We start from the raw sequence: 6,000 nt of genomic DNA on the forward strand, positions 1-6,000 counted from the left end.
TTTCAAATCTGTGTACACGACCAATACAGTTTGATTTGAAGTGCTAGTTTCATGTGAAAATGTATTTGTTCAATTGTTTCCATTGTTCTGGGTGGCCCATTCAATCATTGATGGTATACAACATAGTTACAGTAAATATTGTTACTGTAAATGCTACAGTAAATATAGTTACAGATAATGCTACAGTACATATAGTTACAGTAAATGCTACAGTACATATAGTTACAGGTAATGCTACAGTACATAGTGAGGGAAAAAAGTATTTGATCCCCTGCTGATTTTGTACGTTTGCACACTGACAAAGAAATGATCAGTCTATAATTGTAATGGTAGGTTTATTTGAACAGTGAGAGACAGAATAACAACCAAAAAATCCAGAAAAACGCATGTCAAAAATGTTATAAATTGATTTGCATTTTAATGAGGGAAATAAGTATTTGACCCCTCTGCAAAACATGACTTAGTACTTGGTTGCAAAACCCTTGTTGGCAATCACAGAGGTCAGACGTTTCTTGTAGTTGGCCCCAGGTTTGCACACATCTCAGGAAGGATTTTGTCCCACTCCTCTTTGCAGATCTTCTACAAGTCATTAAGGATTTGAGGCTGACGTTTGGCAACTCAAACCTTAAATGTACAATTTAGAGTTGAATGAACTTGTATACTAATGTGAGGTTATGTTAACAAAATTTCTCGTGTTGACATAACTTAAAATTTTAAGGCAGTGGGTTATAACATTTTACAGTGTTGGTATTGATAGAAGCTGTAGACAGAGGAACCATCTAGATGACAGATTTAAGTAAATGCAAAATGTCATGTTAATAATTTAAATCTCTATGCAAATAGGTACGGATATTGCTCATCTGTTTCTCCACATACGGCAAAGTAGTAGAATTATTATCTGATTCCTAACAGGGGCTTGATCTGTATTTACACTAAAGCACAGTTCAGATCACTTAAATATGTTGCACTTTTCAGTTTGAAAACAACTTTGCACCACAGGTCTTTGTTTCTATTTTTCACTTCCTCAATTTAAAATTTCTCATAAGGGGGAATCAAAACCTCTGCCTCAAGTGACCCCATGATCGTATATTTTTCCACAGAGACACCATAGCATGTTTCAATTTCAAAACAATTTTCAGTTCCAAAATCTGCAGCAAGAGTCTGAGAAGTAGAGGTTGAGAGGAATTTGCCAAATCTAATTTCTTGATTTAATTGACCCTGGTTAACACGTTTGGTTCCACAGTATACGGTTTTCAAACATTCATTGGGATAATTTTTTTCTTTCAGAATACGTATGGCTCAGACAGCAGAAATTGCCATGCATAGAACTCAAATGTTTTTGCTTTGTATTTATCTTTTCCCACACGAACTGCATCATTGAATGTTTTGTAAAAAATACCAGAGTACAACTTGATTGCAACAATATGTTCAACTGTAAATTCCCCATCAGCTTTTTTGTTGTCAGGAGCATCATAATGTTCTGTCCAACGAGTCCCGAAGTCGTCGGTATTGGCTGTAATCTCATCTTTCAGGTACACTTTCACCTTAGTCAACATAGCTGGAACACAGCCCTTGTATGCATCATCGACAGATGAAAGTGCCATGTCCAGAATGGTGTCAGGCCTCACTTTGGAGAGGAGAAAAAGGATTTAGCTATTTCACCTTTTTAGGATTTAAAATGTTTAACATTCAGTTAGGGTATGTGACATGTGCACACACACACAAACATACCATTCCATTGACCATACGGAAGGTCAATGAGAAGACAGCCCACACTACAAACGTCACCATCTTCACTACAATCTAGAGTATACTCAAAGATGATCCTAGTTATCATCAGGTTACAGCTCTCTGGTGCTTGTGGCTGTGATGTTACCAAGTTGCCTTCAGTTTGGTGCACCTCCCTCCCTCCGGACAGTCATCTATCCTGTATCTGCTATTTGCATAGATAAAATGCCACTTCAGTACAGGTCTCATTCATACAATACAAACTTTCGTGCCGGTCTCCCATTGGCTGTTTTTAATAGTTAGTTTTGAATCTGTTGGTCTTATTCCTCTGCCCTTTTGTGGAAACTGAGTGTTGCCAAAGGAAGATGGAAGACTGACATGTACATGCTACTTGACATCATGTTTACTCCATAACTCTATACTGAGTAGGACTAGTTTTATACTGTATTGTAGCTGAGCTTCTACTGTTGTCAGTACTCAATGTTTGTTTTAGCTCGTTGCCTCTAAATGAATAAAACAGCATAAAATAACTTTGAAATCTAGTTTTTGAGTGCTGACACAAATGAATCTTATGTTTTAACTGACATTGCTTCTAGACACTCACCTATGACCAATTACAAAAAGTAATGTTTAACTGGGGTATCTTTTCTCTAACTCACTCATGACCATGATCCCCTTCACACTACTTGAACAATTTCAGGCTTATTCACTGTTTGCTCAGAGCTTAATCAGGTGCAGTCCAGGACTAGGGTTGTGGACCAATGACCTGTATGCCAATTTGCATTTACAACTAACGTGCCACTTCAGTTTAAGTCACGTTCATACCCCACAAACTCTTGTGCCTGTCTAGTTACTAGTTCGTTTTAGAAAAACTTTATACGTTGGGCTCATTCCTCTGTCCTTTTCTGGACATCAGAGGCTGACTTCTCCTTCTGCCTGGACAGGTGTATTGACACAAGGCTTGTAGCTTATCTTGATAACGTACTACAGGATAGGGTCATTACCATACTGCCCTTCACATGAGCCATTGCTGTTGAATGGTTGTAAATCTGCTCTTGCCCGGAGCACACTTCCTGGTAATCAGTCTAAGCCCGCAGCCTTGTGAATGTTGACCTGTTTAAAGGTCTTACTCACACCAGCTACAAAGAGCGTGATCACACAGTCGTCCGGAATAGCTTATGCTCTCATGTATGCCTCAGTGTTGCATAACCTAATGGTTAAGAGCTTCGGGACTGTAATCTAAAAGTTGCTGGTTCAAATCCCCCAGCCAGCAAGTTGGAAAAATCTGCCATTCTCCCCTGTCGCCAATGACGTCGATTAAGGTAGACCCCTGCACCTCTCTCATTCAGAAGGGTTGGGTTAAATGTGGAAGAAACGTCTCAGTTGAATGCATTCAGTTGTCCCCTTCACATACTCACCCACATACAGTGTGGAGCCTAGTTGGGACAAAATCCTGCAGTACCTGCGGCTCTCCAGGAACAGGTTTGCCACCCCTGGCCTAGTTTATGATTTGTCTGCTAATCCTTCCTTTAGCTGGTTGAGTTAAATATTGCCCTCTACTGGCTGATGTGCAGAATGCACCACGTCAACACCTAAGGCCTCTGGGTAAGTTAGTGTGTGTTTGGTTTTCAGTGGTCTCTCATGCCAGTGTCCAGGGTATGATTTATACAGTATATCAATATTCTAATTCTGCTGGTTATGGTTGTTTCCTTTCCTTTGTTATGACTGAGATGTGAGAGACCTGGTAGGTTGACAGAGATCCATTCCTTTGTTATGACTGAGATGTGAGAGTCCTGGTAGGTTGACAGGGTTCCATTCCTTTGTTATGACTGAGATGTGAGAGACCTGGTAGGTTGACAGAGTTCCATTCCTTTGTTATGACTGAGATGTGAGAGACCTGGTAGGTTGACAGGGTTCCATTCCTTTGTTATGACTGAGATGTGAGAGATCTGGTAGGTTGACAGGGTTCCATTCCTTTGTTATGACTGAGATGTGAGATACCTGGTAGGTTGACAGAGTTCCATTCCTTTGTTATGACTGAGATGTGAGAGACCTGGTAGGTTGACAGAGTTCCATTCCTTTGTTATGACTGAGATGTTTGAGACCTGGTAGGTTGACAGGGTTCCATTCCTTTGTTATGACTGAGATGTGAGAGACCTGGTAGGTTGACAGGGTTCCATTCCTTTGTTATGACTGAGATGTTAGAGACCTGGTAGGTTGACAGAGTTCCATTCCTTTGTTATGACTGAGATGTTAGAGACCTGGTAGGTTGACAGAGTTCCATTCCTTTGTTATGACTGAGATGTGAGAGACCTGGTAGGTTGACAGAGTTCCATTCCTTTGTTATGACTGAGATGTTAGAGACCTGGTAGGTTGACAGGGTTCCATTCCTTTGTTATGACTGAGATGTGAGAGACCTGGTAGGTTGACAGGGTCCCATCATATTGCATTAATATGGTGAGGTATTTCAGATCTGGTGAAGTTACAAACTATAGGAGTTAATTTTGCACTATTCATGTAATGTGTTTGAATGGGAAATGTTACGTAAATTGAAGTTTACTTAAAGTACGTTCGTTAGATAACTACAAGTTATTTTAAAGATATGGTATAGTGAGATATGGTCAGGACTTGTGAGACTATTTCTGTCTTCCTGCCCTTGTCTCTGTCATGCTTTCCACATCATTCCCTTGTCTCTATCATGCCTCCCCTTCATTCCCTTGTCGCTCTCATGCTTCCCTCTTCATTCCCGTGTCTCTCTCATGCTTCCCCCTTCATTCCCTTTTCGCTCTCATGCTTCCCTCTTCATTCCCTTGTCTCTCTCATGCCTCCCTCTTCATTCCCTTGTCTCTCTCATGCTTCCCTCTTCATTCCCTTGTCTATCTCATGCTTCCCCCTTCATTCCCTTTTCTCTCTCATGCTTCCCTCTTCATACCCTTGTCTACCTCATGCTTCCCTCTTCATTCCCGTGTCTCTCTCATGCTTCCCCCTTCATTCCCTTTTCTCTCTCATGCTTCCCTCTTCATTCCCGTGTCTCTCTCATGCTTCCCCCTTCATTCCCTTCATTCCCTCATGCTTCCCCCTTCATTCCCTTTTCTCTCTCATGCTTCCCTCTTCATTCCCTTGCCTACCTCATGCTTCCCTCTTCATTCCCTTGTCTACCTCATGCTTCACTCATCATTCCCTTGTCTCTCTCATGCTTCCCTCTTCATTCCCTTGTCTCTCTCATGCTTCCCTCTTCATTCCCTTGTCTCTCTCATGCTTCCCTCTTCATTCCCTTGTCTATCTCATGCTTCCCCCTTCATTCCCTTTTCTCTCTCATGCTTCCCTCTTCATTCCCTTGTCTACCTCATGCTTCCCTCTTCATTCCCGTGTCTCTCTCATGCTTCCCCCTTCATTCCCTTTTCGCTCTCATGCGTCCCTCTTCATTCCCTTGTCTCTCTCATGCCTCCCTCGTCTCTCTCATGCTTCCCTCTTCATTCCCTTGTCTATCTCATGCTTCCCTCTTCATTCCCTTGTCTCTCTCATGCTTCCCTCTTCATTCCCTTGTCTATCTCATGCTTCCCTCTTCATTCCCAATCTCCACCCAGGCGTTCCCACTACTGCTCGTTAACCCTGAGTAACCTCTCCTTGGTTTGCTCTCTGTCCCTTTGTGTCTCTGTAGGTTGCAACAGGCTCACAGAACCAGGAAGATACTTGATATTGGACTCTGATCATATCTCACACATAGAGAGAGTTATTAGAGACCTCCACCAATCTCCTTGGACCCTCAAGACTTTATGCACTGCCATGCAGACCTCCCTCCTCTTGATGGCGCTGTACCTGTCCATTCCAGGGGGCACCCAGGCCTTCAAACCCCTCATCTCAGGAGGGGGCTCGGTCATACACCGTGACATCACACAGAGGGCTGTATTACGCAAAACCGCCGAGGTCTGCCGCGCCCTGGCTGCCGCCCAGGGGCGGGACTTCAGCCTGCCGGTGAGTTGACTATTGGTGAATGTTGTGACAGACTGGAATGAGCTACTGGAAATTAACTCATGTTTTTGTAATTAGTTCTATAATAAAGCAATGAATGTGCTAATAAGACATGATGATGTGATTGGTAACTACATAATATACTCATACCAACCTAATCTGTATATTTCTCAGAAGAATGAATCTTCTTCAGGATTGCTCTGTCTTTGGCCAGCTTCTCCATGAACTCCTGGCAGGGGAGGTTGAAGTTTGTCTTCACAATAAGCATAGGAACAGTGAACCCGTTTCTTGCTGCTGTCC

Source organism: Salvelinus namaycush, chromosome 42 (assembly GCF_016432855.1).
Source record: "Salvelinus namaycush isolate Seneca chromosome 42, SaNama_1.0, whole genome shotgun sequence".
Lineage (NCBI taxonomy): Eukaryota > Metazoa > Chordata > Actinopteri > Salmoniformes > Salmonidae > Salvelinus > Salvelinus namaycush.